Source organism: Thalassophryne amazonica, chromosome 3 (genome assembly GCF_902500255.1).
Source record: "Thalassophryne amazonica chromosome 3, fThaAma1.1, whole genome shotgun sequence".
Classification (NCBI taxonomy): domain Eukaryota; kingdom Metazoa; phylum Chordata; class Actinopteri; order Batrachoidiformes; family Batrachoididae; genus Thalassophryne; species Thalassophryne amazonica.
The window spans coordinates 115424811-115442870 of record NC_047105.1 but is presented as its reverse complement, the minus strand read 5'-3'; the positions used below and the strand labels follow the sequence as shown (position 1 = coordinate 115442870).

At 45.0% G+C, this 18060-nt stretch overlaps 2 protein-coding genes and 1 long non-coding RNA gene across 4 annotated transcripts in view; 2 read left to right on the top strand and 1 right to left on the bottom strand.

Annotated features, from left to right (window-relative positions):
- Positions 1 to 18060, top strand: part of LOC117507475 — a 203474-nt gene that overhangs the window by 139024 nt on the left and 46390 nt on the right. The gene's annotated exons all lie outside the window — the stretch shown is intronic.
- LOC117507473 overlaps positions 1 to 18060 on the top strand; it is a 153431-nt gene that overhangs the window by 89074 nt on the left and 46297 nt on the right. The gene's annotated exons all lie outside the window — the stretch shown is intronic.
- LOC117507477 lies at positions 1210 to 12795 on the bottom strand. The gene is made up of 3 exons (XR_004559723.1): positions 12784 to 12795; positions 11768 to 11769; positions 1210 to 1560 (listed from the first exon to the last, which is right to left on the bottom strand). It is a non-coding gene; the product is annotated as an uncharacterized LOC117507477 (long non-coding RNA).

Sequence of the window (18060 nt, the reverse complement as noted above, 5' to 3'; positions counted from 1 at the left end):
CCATTTTGTAGAGATCAGTGGTTTCTACAGCGATCCATTTTGTAGAGATCAGTGGTTTCTACACCAATCCATTTTGTAGAGATCAGTGGTTTCTGCCACTAGTCTTCCGTGTTTTGGCCCGACATGTCATTCGTATTGGACAATGCGAAGGTACGTCACAGCTCAGAGTGTCGAAAGTTGGATTAGATTGAACTTTGTGACTGCATCAGCTTGCCGACAAGCGGCAATGTGCGCTCCTGTCAGAAGCGTTGTTTTAGCTCGGCTTTTGACGCGACGCTTCTGACATGTCTAAAAAGCAACGCGTCTCATTGAAACTAATGCTTTTTAGACCAATTTTTGATGCTTCTGACGCGTTCAGTGTGAAAGGCCCTTTAGAGTGCAGCCCAGATTTGGCAATTCCTCCAGAGAAGAGAACAGCTGATGATCTTTTGAGCTGTGTTAATCACTCTCTGCATTGTTTTTTTGTTTGTTTTTTGTCCGCTGCAGAGTATCCATTGTACCACACAGTCATGCCATGCACAAGGATGCTCTCAGTGGTAGAACAGTAGAAAAGCAGGAGCTGTTTCTCACACAGGTTCTTCATTACAGCAACAACCATAAACATATCTCTAATAGAAATCTTAAAGTAAGCACTTGAACATGCTGACACCCCTGGTCTCCTCTCTCCAGTGTACCAGCACTCTTCAGCTGTTGTGAGAACGTCTCTTCACATCCCAGATTTATGGTACCCAGTCACTTTAGATGTACTTCAACTGATTTCCTTGCTGAGACTCAGCTCTTTCTCTCTGTGCATGGTCAAGCTGCTGTTACTGCTTTCTTGGTCTGTTGTGTTGATTCCACTACTTTGACTTTGCCCCACTAATAATTTTAATTTTGTAGTTTTCCACCGCTTTCTCCATTTTCTTTCTTACCCAATCTAAAACTGATGTCAGGTGGATGTTCCACCATCATTACTGCAAATACAATGTCAGTGGTCTGCTCTTATGTTGCTATGGTGGGTTATGTTGGTGTTTGTCCTAACTTGTACGGAGTGCTTCGCTCTTCTTAACATGCCTGGGCCATCCCATGTCTCGTCCATGGTTCACCAAACGTTCTTCCTTGGTGCTAGCTAAATGTGGGCCTTCTGATAAACATTTCACTCCTTGTTCTTTTTGTATTGGGGCCTCCATTACAGCTGCTCAGTTCTGCTTCTAGTATCAGGGTGCTGGAACGATGGTACTGACATGTACGTCTTCTGTGTCAGGCCTGGTACTCACATCTGTCAAGTTGCAGAGATTCATGCCAAAGGTACATGCTTTTGGTTATTCTCAAATTCTGGTGGTGGTGGTGCTTTTCAGTCCAGTGGTTGAATTCTGCCTTCACATTATTGCCTGCTTCTTGCATTGTACCTCCAGTCTTATAGGGGGATGTTGTGCAGTTACTTCAGTATAGTTCAAATGGAATTTCCCTTGAATATTAGGATCCTTTATGGGCAATGCCCAGGCCACCTTGGTTGCTGAAAGCCCTTGCTAAGAGAGCAGCACATTCAATGTTAAGTTCTCTTTCACCACTTTTTCCTCTCTCGGCCAGAGTTCTGATACAGAGAATCTCATAACTACTTTGTACCTGGCACTGTTCTCTCTGTCACTCCCTCTGTTGTAGTGTGTGTCCAAACAGATGCCACTTACTATGGTCTATACAGGTAACCCTGTATAGTGGCAGCACTAGCACACTTGCTCCAGGGTAGCTTGGATGCTAGAAGCCCGACTAAGAGAGCAGCACGTTCGACGTTGGGTATGAGTTGTTTCCTGCTGGTAACATTAATAAACAGTCTCTAGAGAATGTCTATACTTGCATTTAGTGCATAAAGGAGGTGTATGAGTAGCCCAATATTAGAGGTGCATTTAAACTGCACTCACATGCATTTAGCCTGCACTTGCGCTACAGCCCTGTGGTTTGTTCATGTGAGTCAGACATGAGAAGATTACTCCTTCGTTTCCCAACTACGTTCTAATTGCATATTCAACAGTTCAAAAATATTTTTTTTTGGGGGGGGGGGGGGATTAAATAGGACTTTACACTTTTGGCCTAAAAACTGTGTCCCCCTCAGAGCAGTGCAAGGCACCTCTGCATATCTGTGTCTGGCATCGGGACTGACCAGACATTACCGCATCTCTGTTTAGTCTAAATAGTTATGTACGATTTCAATGTCGCTGTAATGTGTTTAAGCAAACTCATGACTAATTATGCTGCTTTCGGCTGGTGGAATGCACACAGACAGAAAACTGTGCATACATGTTTTCTGCACTTTAGAAACATAGATCACATCAGCTGTGATGAACCCACACGGACAGCTGTGGACAAAGTTCTCTCCATTCCACCGGCAGAACACAGCATTATTATTCACTAGTTTGTTTAAATGCTGTGGATGGAGCACAAATTCAACGTCTGAAATTTGAAATTGTTTTTTTTTTTTGTTTGTTGTTTAGGCATCTTAAGAGCGGATTCACGAGCTGTGCATCCATTGTGCACAGCCATGACGTCCCACACAGACCCTGATATGGGTGTCTCCTCAGCATAGAGACATTCTTAAAGGCCACACGCAGTAAAATTGGAAAATTGACTCAAACCATTGTGAATCAATGCATTTTGTGACTATTTGGAAGGTCTGTGTTCAATAAAAGTCATAAGTGGCAGTGAATGGTCACTTTAGGAATTTAAGTTAGCGCACACTCTTCAGGTATTAACAGTCGGCGAAAAGTAGGTCTGCCTGGATTTCCCGCAAACAAGAAGCAACAAGACTGATGAGCACAATTTGTCAAGAATACACGAAAGGACTGGGATGGTCTCCCCCCCCCCCCACAAATGCAAACAACTGCCATATGTAGTTGCCATTTCACTGAGGACAGCTACATAAACAAGATGCAGTATGACATGGAGCTGAAGACGGACACCACCCCCAGCATTTACCCCAAACGTACAGGTATTTGTACACATTCTGATCTTGTGCAGTCAATGTACATATTTAAATCATGTCAATCAAACACTTTTTTTTGTTTGTTTGTTTTCTTTCTCAGTGGACATGTCACACGATATAGTAAAATTGTTTAAGTCACATATTGTACATGGAGTTTATCAGAGGCTTCATTTCTTCAGACAGCTATTTCAACGTGAAACTTCAAAGGCCCGGGGTCAGGTGTGTTACCTATTACAATTGTGGTTACACAACCAAATTTCCGACCAGTACAGATCTTCCAAGCACCTGGCTTCCTCACCACATTCACTGTCACTGTTGCTTTGGTCCAATTCCTCATCTGAATCTTCTTCTTCTGACCATTCTTGGTTGAACCTGTAAGGCCGTACACCACCTAGATTCTTCACAGCTAAAATCTCCTCAATTTGGTCCATTTCATTATTATAAGAGAAATATGTGATAAAAAGCTTTGCAAGTCACTGTTTGAGTCCTCCGTTGTTGTGAATGAAAGCAATCAAGAATGGGTGTTCCCCACTCTGACATCACACAGTGTATGTTCTCACCAGCAGGGGATATATCGGGAGAAATGTGTAACCAAATGAGGTATGAAATAAATGGACACAGACCAATTTGGGAAACATACACCGACGATTCTGGCATTATATATAACAGCAGGTATCAGGGTATTTCCCCCTTGGACATCACCCCCCCCCCCAGCCCTTTCCAACTCCAGTCATCCCCCCCTCCTTCTGTTTAATTAAAGCAATCACAATCAGCACTGAACTGCTACAAAGTAAAGGTGCCATGACACATGCACAATTTTGATCCGCGCACTTGCACACATTCTGCCGTGCACGAGAGTAAACTCACCTGAACCTAGTTGGAAACCGTTAGAAACTGTGTGCGGCTTCTTACATGTGCGCAAAGAAAATTTTGAAATAATCAAAATCTCCATCACGCATTAATGATGTGAACTTCAAGTGAACATTGCACAATTAAAAAACACTGCGCGTGAGTGCAAGTGATTGTGTCAGCACAACGCATCAGAGCGTAGCTCATCTGAACGATTATAATGACATGTTAAATCTATTAAAATTTACAGCTGCACACAAGGAATGAACATGCCACTGTTTTACCAAGCTACGTATTACAACATAAACATTACAAATAATTACCTTTTTAGACAGTTACAAATGTGTTCACCACATTAAGCACATTAAAAATAGCAAATGGTGTAATATGTTTTGAATTTGAAAAAACAAAACAAAACAACAACAAAAAAAAAAAAACGGAAGGCCAACAGCAACCAATGCAAAGATAAAAGGACCCAGGGTGCTGGTGGGGGGGATGACCGGGGGGAAATGCCCTAGAACCAGAACAGCGTTCAAGGAAATATAGATTTCCAGAACTTTGCATGTGGCCTTTAAAGAAACTAACACAAAGTGAAAGGTTAACGCTTTAACAAAAGCCAGAGGTTTACAATAAATGATTTACAGTTGTATGCATACAGTAGTGTTCAGAATAATAGTAGTGCTATGTGACTAAAAAGATTAATCCAAGTTTTGAGTATATTTCTTATTGTTACATGGGAAACAAGGTACCACTAGATTCAGTAGATTCTCACAAATCCAACAAGACCAAGCATTCATGATATGCACACTCTTAAGGCTATGAAATTGGGCTATTAGTAAAAAAAAAGTAGAAAAGGGGGTTGTTCACAATAATAGTAGCATCTGCTGTTGATGCTACAAACTCAAAACTATTATGTTCAAACTGCTTTTTCAGCAATCCTGTGAATCACTAAACTAGTATTTAGTTGTATAACCACAGTTTTTCATGATTTCTTCACATCTGCGAGGCATTAATTTTGTTGGTTTGGAACCAAGATTTTGCTCATTTAGTAGTGTGCTTGGGGTCACTGTCTTGTTGAATGTCCTCTTCAGCATAAGGCAACATGACCTCTTCAAGTATTTTGACATCCAAACTAATCCATGATACCTGGTATGCAATATATAGGCCCAACACCATAGTAGGAGAAACATGCCCATATCATGATGCTTGCACCACCATGCTTCACTGTCTTCACTGTGAACTGTGGCTTGAATTCAGAGTTTGGGGGTCGTCTCACAAACTGTCTGCGGCCCTTGGACCCAAAAAGAATAATTTTACTCACATCAGTCCACAAAATATTCCTCCATTTCTCTTTAGGCCAGTTGATGTGTTCTTTGGCAAATTGTAATCTTTTCTGCACGTCTTTTATTTAACAGAGCGACTTTGCGGGGGATTCTTGCAAATAAATTAGCTTCACATAGGTGTCTTCTGTCACAGCACTTACAGGTAACTCCAGACTGTCTTTGATCATCCTGGAGCTGATCAATGGGTGAGCATTTGCCATTCTGGTTATTCTTCTATCCATTTTGATGGGGGTTTTCTGTTTTCTTCCACATGTCTCTGGTTTTTTTGTCCATTTTAAAGCATTGGAGATCACTGTAGATGAACAGCCTATAATTTTTTGCACCTGCGTATAAGTTTTCCCCTTTCCAATCAACTTTTTAATCAAACTACGCTGTTCTTCTGAACAATGTCTTGAACGTCCCATTTTCCTTAGGCTTTCAAAGAGAAAAGCATGTTCAACAGGTGCTGGCTTCATCCTTAAATAGGGGACACCTGATTTACACCTGTTTGTTCCACAAAACTGACGAATTCACTGACTGAATGCCACACTACTATTATTGTGAACACCCCCTTTTCTACTTTTTTTTTACTAATAGCCCAATTTCATAGCCTTAAGAGTGTGCATATCATGAATGCTTGGTCTTGCTGGATTTGTGAGAATCTACTGAATCTACTGGTACCTTGTTTCCCATGTAATAGGAAATATACTCAAAACCTGGATTAATCTTTTTAGTCACATAGCACTACTATTGTTCTGAACACTACTGTAAGTTTGGGCATCCCTGATAAGTTTCATGATTTTCCTTTTATTGTTGGTTGTCTGGATCACAAATTTCAGTTAAATATATCATACAGCAGACGAACACACTGATATTTGAGAAGTGAAATGAAGTTTATAGTATTTACAGAAAGTGTGTAATAATTATTTAAACAAAATTAGGCAGGTGCATAAATTCGGGCACCCTTGTCATTTTATTGATTTGAATATATTTAGCACTAATTATTGGAACACAAATTGGTTTGGTAAGCTCACTGACCCTTGACCTCCTTACACAGGTGAATCCAATCACGAGAAAAGGGTATTTAAGGTGGCCATTTGCAAATGTTTCTCCTCTTTGCATTTCTTCTAATGAGTGGCAACATGGAAGCCTCTAAACAACTCTCAAATGACCTGAAAACAAAGACTGTTCAACATCATGGTTTAGGGGAAGGATACAAAAAGCTATCTCAGAGATTTCAGCTGTCAGTTTTCACTGTGAGGAACATAGTGAGGAAATGGGAGACCGCAGGCACAGTAATAGTTAAGGCCCGAAGTGGCAGGACAAGAAAAAATCTCAGGTAAGCTGAAGTCAAGGATGGTGAGAACAGTCATAGTTGACCCACAGACCTGCTCCAAAGACCCTACAGCATGATCTTGCTGCAGATAGTGTCTCTGTGCATCATTGAACTATACAGCGCACTTTGCACAAAGAGATGCTGTATGAACCTGTAATGCAAAGGAAGCCTTTTCTGCGTACATGCCACAAACAGAGTCGCTTGAGGTATACTAAAGCACATTTGGACAAGCCAGCTTCATTTTGGAATAAGGTGCTGTGAACTGATGAAAATTAAAATTGAGTTATTTGGACATAACAGTGGGTGGTATGCAGGCTGAAAAGAACTCAGCGTTCCAAGAAAAACACTGCTACCTACAATAAATTTGGAGGTGGTTCCATCAGCTGTATGGCTGTGTGGCCAGTGTAGGTACTGGAAATCTTAAAATTGAGGGTCACATGGATTCCGTCAATATCAGCAGATTCTTGAGAATAATGTTTATCAATCAGTGTCAAAATTGAAGTTACACCGGGGCTGGACCTGAATATTATTGAAAATCTGTGGTGTGATTTTTAAGTGGGCTGTCCATGCTCGGAAAACCAACAGACCTGATTGAACTGGAGATGTTTTGTAAAGATGAATGGTCCAAAATACCTTCAACCAGAATCCAGACTCTCATTGGAAGCTATAGGAAGTGTTTAGAGGCTGTTTGTTGGGAAAGTGTAGTGACACGGACCCACAACAGGGGGCGTAAATGAACGGACAATAGATGAGCCAAAAATACAACACTTTACTGTTGTGAAATGTGCACAACGAGAATACAGACAACATAGACTTTGGATCACAATCAAAATATACAAGGTTGATGTGTGGGTAGGCTCGAGGATAGGAGACGTCCGTCCCGAGTAGAAACGGATCCCACACGATTTCCGCTGCCACCGAACCCGAAGGATACTGGAGCCGCCAAGTCCTGAGCCCCCAGGTGGTCACCGTCTCCGCTGTCGGATCTGGTACTGCGGGCAGAAGCAGAAGAACAGAAGTAATGAGTGTGTGAAAACACCCCCATTACTAGCAAGTGTTTCCAGGTGTGAACAACACCTCCACCTAATGTGCGCACGGCACAATCACGGCTGAGGTAATACCTGAAAAGGTAGACGATATCTCGGCGACAACGGTGGTGATGTTCATCCCGGCTTTTGTAGGGTGGTTGATGACCTGGTGATGGTGACAGCTGTCATAGTTGATGAGTGACAGCTGTCACCCCGGCTGTTCCTGTGAGGCGGCAGCACCCTCTCGTGCTTGAAGCCCACACTTGAGGCAGGGCGCCCTTTGGTTGTGGGCCAGTCAGTACTCTTCTGCGGCCCACACAACAGGACCCCCCCCCCCCCCCCCCAACGGGCGCCTCCTGGCGCCCGACCAGGCTTATCGTGATGACGGTGGTAGAAATCGGCCAGGAGGGCCGGGTCCAGGATGAAGCTCCTCTTCACCCAGGAGCGTTCTTCAGGTCCATATCCTCCCAGTCCACCAAGTACTGGAAACCTGGCCCTTCCGGCGGACGTCCAGGAGCCGACGCCAGTCCAAGCCGGCTCCCCGTCGATGATCCGGGCAGGAGGCGGTGCCGGTACAGGAGCACAGAGGGGTGAGGTGTGATATGGTTTAACCCTGGAAACATGAAAAACTGAGTGGATCCGCAGTGAAGCTGGGAGCTGGAGCTTCACTGCGGCAGGACTGAGGACTTTAAGCTCTTGAACGGTCCAATGTATCTGTCCTTGAGTTTGGCGAATCCACTTGCACAGGAACGTCTTTCGTGATAGCCATACCTCCTGCCCGGGCTGGTATGCAGGTGCCGGGGAACGCCGGCGATCTGCATGGGCTTTAGCCCTCATCCGGGCTTTCAACAGGGCAGAATGGGCAGTGCGCCACACCCGACGGCATCTCCGCAGGTGGGCCTGGACCGAGGGCACACTGACCTCTCCCTTCACCACGGGAAATAATGGGGGCTGGTACCCCAGAACATCTCAAACGGGGAGAGGCCGGTGGCAGAGGACACCTGGCTGTTATGGTGTACTCGATCCAAGCCAGATGTTCACTCCAGGCCGTCGGGTGCGCAGACATCACACAGCGTAGGGTTTGTTCCAGTTCTTGGTTGGCCCGTTCTGCCTGTCCGTTGGTCTGCGGGTGATACCCGGACGAGAGGCTCACGGTCGGAGACAATGTCAGTAGGTATCCATGCAGACGCACGACGTGGTGGACCAGGAGGTCTGCTGTCTCCTGGGCCGTAGGGAGCTTCGGGAGGGCCACGAAGTGGGCCGCTTGGAGAACCGGTCCACTATCGTGAGGATGGTAGTCATGCCCTGGGATGGCGGGAGGCCCGTGACGAAGTCAAGGCTGATGTGGGACCAGGGGCGATGGGGCACGGTAACGGCTGGAGGAGTCCCTGTGCCCATTGATGGTCAGCTTTACCCCTGGCGCAGGTGGTACAAGCCTGGACATAGTCCCGAACGTCGGCTTCCATGGACACCCACCAGAAGCGCTGCCGGACCACTGCCACGGTCCTTCGCACCCGTGGATGAGAGGAGAGCTTGGAACCGTGACAGAAGTCCAGAACTGCAGCTCTGGCTTCTGGTGGGACGTAAAGTTTGTTCCTTGGGCCCGTCCCCGGGTCTGGGTTCCGTGCCAGGGCTCCCGGACGGTCTTCTCCACATCCCAGGTGAGGGGTGGCCACGACAGTGGACTCAGGGGATGGATTCCGGCGGATCTGACAGCTCGGTTTTGACTTCGACTTCGTGAACCCGGGACAGGGCATCCGATCTTTGGTTCTTGGTCCCGGGGCGGTAGGTGATCCTGGAAGTCAAAACGCCCGAAGAACAATGACCAGCGGGCTTGCCTGGGGTTCAGCCGCTTGGAGGTCCTGATATACTCCAGGTTCCGGTGGTCCGTGAAAACTGTAAATGGTACCGCGGCTCCCTCTAACAGATGTCTCACTCCTCAAGAGCCTCTTTCACCTTGAGGAGTTCCCGACTGCCCACGTCATAGTTCCGCTCAGCGGGGTCAACCTGCGTGAAAAATAGGCACAAGGATGGAGAATCTGATCGGACCGCTCTGGGACAGCACGGCTCCTATCCCTGAGTCCGAGGCATCCACTTCTACCACAAACTGGCAGCTAGGATCGGGCTGCACCAGAACTGGTGCAGTCGAAAACCGGCGTTTCAACTCCCTAAACGCGGCTCGCACCGATCCGACCAGGTAAATGGTACTTTGGAGGAGGTCAGAGCTGTCAGGGGCTAACTACCTGACTGTAGCCCTAATGAACCTCCTGTAGAAATTCGCAAAGCCGAGGAGCTGTTGCAGCTTCCTATGGCTTGTCGGTTGGGGCCAGTCTCTCACCACCGCAACCTTGGCCGGATCAGGGGCGACGGCGTTGGAGGAGATTATAAACCCCAGGAAGGACAAAGAAGTGCGGTGGAACTCGCACTTCTTGCCCTTCACAAACAGCCGGTTCTCCAACAACCGCTGCAGGACCTGACGTACATGCTGGACAGGGTCTCAGGATCCGGGGAAAAGATGAGAATATCGTCTAGGTATACGAAGATGAATCGGTGCAGGAAGTCCCGCAAGACGTCATTTACCAAAGCTTGAAACATCACGGGGGGTTGGTGAGGCCGAATGGCATGACCGGGTACTCAAGTGACATAATGGGGTTAAATGCCGTCTTCCACTCTTCTCCCTTCCGGATCCGAACCAGGTGGTACGCATTCCTAAGATCAAGTTTTGTGAATATTTGGGCTCCATGCAGGGGCGTGAACACCGAATCTAACAGGGTAGAGGGTACCAGTTGCGAACTGTGATCTCGTTCAGTCCCCTGTAGTCAATGCTTGGACGGAGGCCGCCGTTTCTTGCCCACAAAAAAACAAACCTGCACCCATCGGGGAGGTGGAGTTCCGGATCAGCCGGCAGCTAACGAGTCCCGGATGTAGGTCTCCATTGATTCGTGTTCCGGGTGTGAGAGGTTGTACAGCCGGCTAGACGGGTACTCAGTTCCCGGGATCAAATCAATGGCGCAATCGTACGGACGGTTGTGGGGGAAGAGTGAGTGCCAGATCTTTGCTGAAGACGTCAGCGAGATCGTGGTACTCCTCAGGCACCACCGCAAGATTGGGAGGAACTTTACCTCCTCGTTAGCGGTCAAACCAGGTGGAACCGAGGATCCTAGACATTCCTGGTGACAGGTTTCGCTCCACTGAGCCACAATCCCAGACGGCCAATCAATCCGGGATTGTGTTTGATCATCCATGGGAAGCCCAGAATCACGCGGGAGGTAGAAGGAGTCAAAAAAACTCAATCTCCTCCCGATGATTCCCAGACACCACCAGAGTCACAGGTAGTGTCTTGTGTGTGATTAAAGGGAGAAGAGTGCCATCTAGCGCCCGCACCTTCAATGGCGAAGGAAGCGCCACCAGAGGGAGCCCTACCTCCCTGCCCATCTGCTGTCAGCAGATTCCCTTCTGACCCGTGTCCACCAGTGCAGGGGCCTGAAGGGTTAGATCCCCACTCAGGATCGTAACGGGAGTCGTGCAGAAGAGGTTTGTCCCACGTGAATTTCTTGGCCCACCCTTAGCCAGTTTCTAAGAGCGGGCGTTGGTGTTTAACCGTTTGGGGCAGTCTCTCTGATGATGCTTGCTTGAGCCGCAGATAAAGCACTCTCGCGGGCAGTCTCCTTTGTCTGTTAGTGGCTCTGACTTAGCCCTGCTCGTGTCCATAGCATCGTCAGCAGGGGGAGCTGTCGCCACACGGAGCGCTGAGGCAGGGAGGTGGGGAGGGCGGTACCTTTTCGGACCGGAAGGGAGAGGGACAGCGCGTATCCGACCACGCCCTTCGTCTCGCTCCCGACGGCGTTCCTCTAACCGATTGTCTAATCGGTTAGAGTAAATCCCGCGGCTCATCCTTAGCCACCAGATGCCTTCAGGACTGACGACAGTCTGTTTACGAAGGCAGCGCGGAGTGCAGCGGTATTCCACGGACCTCGCAGCCGCGATGCGGAAGTCGACCGCATACTCAGCTGCACTCCGACACCCCTGTCTCATGACAGCAGCGTTGTTGAAGCAGTCTCGCCTCGTTTGGGTGATCAAATACTGTTCTGAACTCCCTCACAAACCAGTATAAGAGGTAAGGAGCCGTGAATTCTGCTCCCAGAGCGCCGTAGCCCAGGCGCGTGCCTCACTCGAAGCAAATTAATTACATAAGCCACCCTACTGGCGTCTGATGCGTACATCACGGGACGCTGTGAAAAGACGAGCGAACACTGCATTAAAAAAGTCCGCGCACGTCTCCACACAACCCCGTACGGCTCTGGGGGACTTATGTATGCTTCAGGGGATGGTGGGGGGGGTCGCTGAATGACCAGTGGAATGTCTATATTTGGCACGGGTCAGTAGGAGGAGGAGCTGCAGCGCCCTGAGCGCTCGCTTCCACCTGCGCAGTGGAACCTCATCCTGCGATTGAGGATGAGTTCTGCTCGGTATTAGATCCAACCGAGCAGTAAAGGCGGTGAGGATTTGCTGAACTCACCAATCACGCTGCAGATGCATGTGCACCTGCTATTCCATTGGCTGTCCAACAGATGGTTGACGCCCTTGCGATCCATGACGATTGGCGAGATATCCTGTTGGGAAAGTGTAGTGACACGGACCCACAACAGGGGGGTAAATGAACGGACAATAGATGAGCCAAAAATACAACACTTTACTGTTGTGAAATGTGCACAACGAGAATACAGACAAACATAGACTTGGATCACAATCAAAATATAAAACAGTTCAACATAAAAAATAAAATAAATAAATAAAAATAAAAAAAATTCAAATACCTAATTAAAAACAGAAGTAAAAGAATAAAACATAACAAAATAAAAACTACTCATAAGAAAGAGAATAAAAATAGGTTTTAAGTCTTGACTTAAAAATGTCCACGGACTCCGACTGCCTCACTGAGGGCCATGTACTGGCTAACCCAGAATGAGATTGCCCACTCAACAAACTTCCCCAGCCTTCTGGACATGATGAAGGGACTTGGGCTGTTGTACCTGGCTTTTCCCCTTTGGGTACCCCTAGAATGGCCAATTTTTAGCTCAAATTTTCAAAAGCTTCCCCCCATACGCAACATTGTTATGTTTCTACCTTTACTTTTAAATGAAGTCCATATGTACCACTTCTTCTGAATAAAAGCATCGATGACTTGCTTGTGGAAGTTTTCCTTATCTTCCCTCAGTTTTAAAAGTCTGTCTGTCTCAGTGGAGATCACTGCCAGGGAAGACAGTCGTCCTTCATCAGTCCTGTTCTGACTCTGTTTTCTTCCTTTTCTGGCTTTGAATGTGAGCGGTCGACCGCTTGTTCAGGTCACAATATCCCATCTGAGTACCGACATTGTCACAAGTTGAGAAAATAAGGCAGGAAAAGCAGAAGTAGTCAGTTTCTTACTGGACGTCCACACAGCCAGACTTTAGTGTGTCCCACTCCATTTGAAAAAGCGACTCTTCTGTTGTGTTAAGCAAACCTTTTAGTCTTTGGTCTTCCTTTAATTATTACCCCCTGCTTCGATTTAAAGTCCAGTTTTAAAAATTGTTTCAGTTTGGATATGTAATCCTCCATTCTGAAAGTAAAGTCCAGAGAGAGGAAAAAATAAATGAACGGCTGCTCTTGTAGCTCGCTGTCACTCATTCTGCAGCTAAGGAGTTGCTGCAAGAAGAATCCCTGGGATCACTAGTGCCCCCTAACATGAGGCAGGAGAACTACGTGCCTCACTTGGTACCTTTTTGCAGCTGTTTTGCGATCGCTCAGCACACAAAACACGTTACACACACATACAGGTGTTGACAAAAAACACTGTACATTATGCACATCAGCTAAACTATGGAATTTAAGTTCATACAGCCAAAGTGTTTGACCATTTTAATAGCAATATACAGAGAGACAGTAAAACAGTCTCACTGCACAGCATTCCAGCGGTTAGCTCAGTGATTGTGCAAGTTGAGACACAGCAGGCTGCTGCCTCACTGCATGTTTCTTCTCAGTATTTGAACGGCAAATGTGAAAATTCAGTAATTTTGTATAAAAAAATGATCTAGCACTGGTGAAGTTAAAAGTAAAATAAATTTATAGTACAAATCACTGGATAAATATAACCATTTAATTTATTTTTTTCATGTTACATTTTTTTGATCACACCTGCCTAAGTATATCAGTAAGTTTCTACAGCTTAATTGAATCCACATGTGGTAAAGTCAGTTGATTGGGCATGATTTGTAAAGGCACACACCTTGTTATGTGTCGGACGCAGCTCGGAGAACCGACCAGCTTTGAAGGACCCAGTATGAAATAAGCAGAGCACGGTACAAAGGCTAACTGAATTTAATACATAACAGTGATACAAAAAATAACAAAAGAAAGTGCGGTCTGGCGTGGTGCGCTCCCAGCAGCGCTAACGGTCCGGAGCCAGAAGCTGTTCGGACCCAAGGACCCCGCCGACACCCCCCAGGTGGCCGCAACAAACCGAGTCTGTGAAAGAAGGAACCATTATGTGAGTCCACACTCTACACACAGAGAGAACACTTAAAGGTGTACAAACAGCAAACACTTCCTGGCTTGATTACTAATCAGCTTCCCAACCTGCAGGCATGGAACATCCAGTTCACAAAACTCCACTGCAGTGGAAGCCGATACATGACTAACATACAGCTCAATATAAAAAGGTGTGAGGGACACCACATTTACTGACTGTATAAATGTTAGTCACAAAATCTAACGTACCTCATGAAGTGTGCTGACGAGCGTGAGACCTCACCCCTCCTCTTTCACAGACCGTGCATCAACCCTGGGCGTTCTCTGCATCCAGTGATGATGAGATGGCTCCCGAGACGACGATCTCACCCGTCTGGTCACAAGGTCGAGTCTCTGGCAAATACACACTGTATACTCCAGTCTTAAATGCCACCATGTTCCAATCCATATAGATGCACCACAGCTGTGAGTCCTGACGAGCCGCAGGTGATCAGGGTGAGGTCCTGATAACCTCAGCAACACAGCCACTCGGTCCCAAATGCAAGCCACCTGGAAGGAAAAACAAAAGACAGAAACAAAAAGGCAGCCAGGCCCCCCAGCCATACAACACACCTGTCTACATATAAGGTCCCACAGTTGACAGTGTATGTCACAGCACAAACCAAGCATGAAGTCAAAGGAATTGTCCGTAGACCTCTGAGACGGGATTGTCTTGAGGCACAAATGTGGGGAAGGATACAGAAACATTTCTGCTGCTTTGAAGGTCCGAATGAGTACAGTGACCTCCATCATCTGTTAATGGAAGAAGTTCAGATCCACCAGGACCCATCCTAGAACTGGCTGCCTGTCTAAACTGAGCGAGTGGGAGAGAAGGGCCTTAGTCAGGGAGTTGACCAAGAACCTAATGGTCACTCTGTCAGAGCTCCAGCATTCTTCTGTGGAGAGAACAGAACCTTCTAGAAGGACAACCATCTCTGCAGCAGGATGAAAATTTTTTTTTTTCCTCAAACTTCTACCACAATATCCCATAATGACAATGGGATTTTTTTTTTTTTTTTGATTTTTGCAAATTTATTAAAAATAAAAAACTAAAAAAATTAAAAATCGCATGTACATAAGGATTCACAAACTTTTTCATTGAGCTCAGGTGCATCATGTTTCCACTGATCATCCTTGAGATGCTTCTACAGCTTAATTGGAGTCCAGGGGTAAATTGAGTTGATTGGACATGATTTGGAAAGGTACACACCTGTCTACATATAAGGTCCCACAGTTGACAGGACATGTCAGACCACATACCAAGCATGAAGTCAAAGTCCTCAGATAGGGTTGAAGCATGAAGTCAAAGGAATTGTCTGTAGACCTCAGAGACAGGATTGTGTCGAGGCACAAATATGGTGAACAGTACAGAAACATTTCTGCTGCTTTGAAGATCCAAATGAGCACAGTGGCCTCCATTGTCTATAATGGAAGAAGTTCCGGATCCACCAGGACTCTTTCCATTCGAGCTGGCTGCATGTCTAAATGAGCAATCGGGGCTGAAGAATGCACCTTTAGGGTCAGGTCTTCTGCAGGTGTCAGTTAGAACCTATTGCCTATTAACTCCATGTACTGATGTTGTTTATGTTTTTATTGAATTACAGCTCTCATAGCTTCATTGTTTGTGGTTATTTTATTTTTTGGCTTTTCGGAAATTGCATTGTAAACACCAAACCACTTGACCTCAAAGATTGGTAATGACTGTTTAAAATCTTAACATTGAGTGTTCCCTGAGAGCTTTCCAAACAGGTTTGAAAAGGCCTGAAATCAACCGCCCCCCGCCCGGGCTTTGCCCCTGGATCCCATTGGGGACCTAGGCAGCCCCAAAACCCCTTGACAAATTAGTTTCAGGCTTAGCCATATGCCTAAATGCCAGCCCTGTTGACTGCACTGCCTAATTTTGTTGAAATAATTATTGCACAACTTTCTGTAAATACTAGAAACAAATATCAGTGTGTTCGTCTGCTGTATGATATTTTTAAATGAAATTTCTGATCCAGACAACTAGTGATTTATATAGGAAAATCCTGAAAATATCAGGGGTGCCCAAATGTTTGCAAACAACTGTATGTATTTAATGCATGCCAGAAAATTTTGTTTCACTAAATAGACATTACACTGTAAATTTGAAGCATTTTATGCTCATGGACGATGGGTGTTGAACATGGGTCTTTTTTTTTTTTTTTTTTTTTTTTTTTTTTTTACGGAGTTGAGTTATAATGACGGAATTATTTTAATTCGTACAAATTGCAGGTATGGCTCCATTTAGTGCAGCTGAGAGACAGAGACAATGTCGGGCACGATGCAATGCAGACCCTGAGAGAAGGGAGAAACATCTTCAGAGAGAAAGCGAGAGATGGAGGCAGACCAAGACAAAGAGGAAACGTATTCATGAACTGAATGAACGAGACCAAAGACATAGACGCAAATTATGGAGAGAGCAGCAACAAAGGGCTAGGCTTAAGAGAAAGCCACAGTTTCACAGCTACGGCAAGGGCTTCAGCCAGGGCCTTCAAGGTCAGAAAGGACTATCATCTCTGTACCACTTCATATTACAGCTTGGCAATAGGGTAATATTATGTAATATTACTATATGATATAATGTAATATTATGTAGTAATATATTGGTGCCTCGGAAATGACTGTTATTGCCATCTAATTTGTAATAATCCAGACAGTAATCTGCCTACCCTGGTAATAGTATGATGTAGCACCATTGTGCTGTTCAATGCTATTCTAGCTATTTATTATATTCACTGTGTAATAAAATGAAGTAAAACGTTCTTCATACAATGTTTAGCAAAACATAATTAAAGTATACAAAACATACCTTTCGTACATCAGCAAAATCCATAATGTCAGTCCTGTCACAACACTGTCAGTCATGTCACACAGAAGCATTATTTTTATATAAACCAATTTGAGAAAATGCTGATGAGTTATCCTCTTGGGATTACATATCTGCGAGTATGCATTTGAAAATCTGTGAAATTTTCTGTGCTTAACACTCTACTACAGAAGAAGGAAACATCACTTGTATTTCTTACAGGAATATAAAACACATCACTGACCTGTGATTAATACAAAAATGTTAGTTTTGGAAAATAAATTATAAGGAAATCATTCATATATAATACAAATCTGTCTGTGGCAGGGCTTGACATTTTTGGGTTGAAATGTGCAAAAAAATGTATTTTATTCAATCATAAAAACTTGATGAGGTGGCATAATATGTTTCTCATAGTGCAACATGCCCTCCTTATGATGCACTGTTCATATATTTTCATCCAAGACTTTTGAAGTGGACGTGTGCGTTTCTGGTGGAATGTCCTACAAAGAATTTAAAAATGGTATGTAAGAGGTCCTCCAGACCTCCTTTACATAAACGGTTATATACCGTCTTAACCTCTGGCAGAGAGCTTATTCTTTGTTACCCTGCTTTCATTGATGTGTATTTTTGTTCTTAAAACCATGTTCTGATGCTGTTTTGGTTACTGTTGCTAAAACCAGATTTGCAGGTATGCAAAAAAGCTAATGAAACTGTGATTTTTATTTATATATTTATTATGTTGCCAAACCAATTTTTTGGCATGGTCTGTTAGTCAGCATGTATGTGTTTTTTTGTTTGTTTTTTAATCATTGCATTTTTCACCTTTAGTACACTCTGGCGCAGCAATTTACATTTCAGACTCTTGTAAGTTCATATATAGCAGTCCTATGGGGGATACCTTTCAGCACACAGAAAGGTTAAGGTCACAGGTCAAACTCTAAAATCACCAAAAAAAAAAAAACATTCCTGGTCTCACTTTGTTGCTTTTTTTTTTTTTTTGCCTCCACATTTAGCCTGAATATAGTGAATGGCCTTGCCCATAAGCCATTAACTGGGATAAGCAATTGACCTTGACCTTCGGGTTTGCGTTGAGGTCAAACATGACCTACAAGTAGATTTCAGATTTCATATTTGAGTAAAACATGTTGTGTAATACACCACGTTATAGGTCTCGCTCAGAGGTTCGAATATGT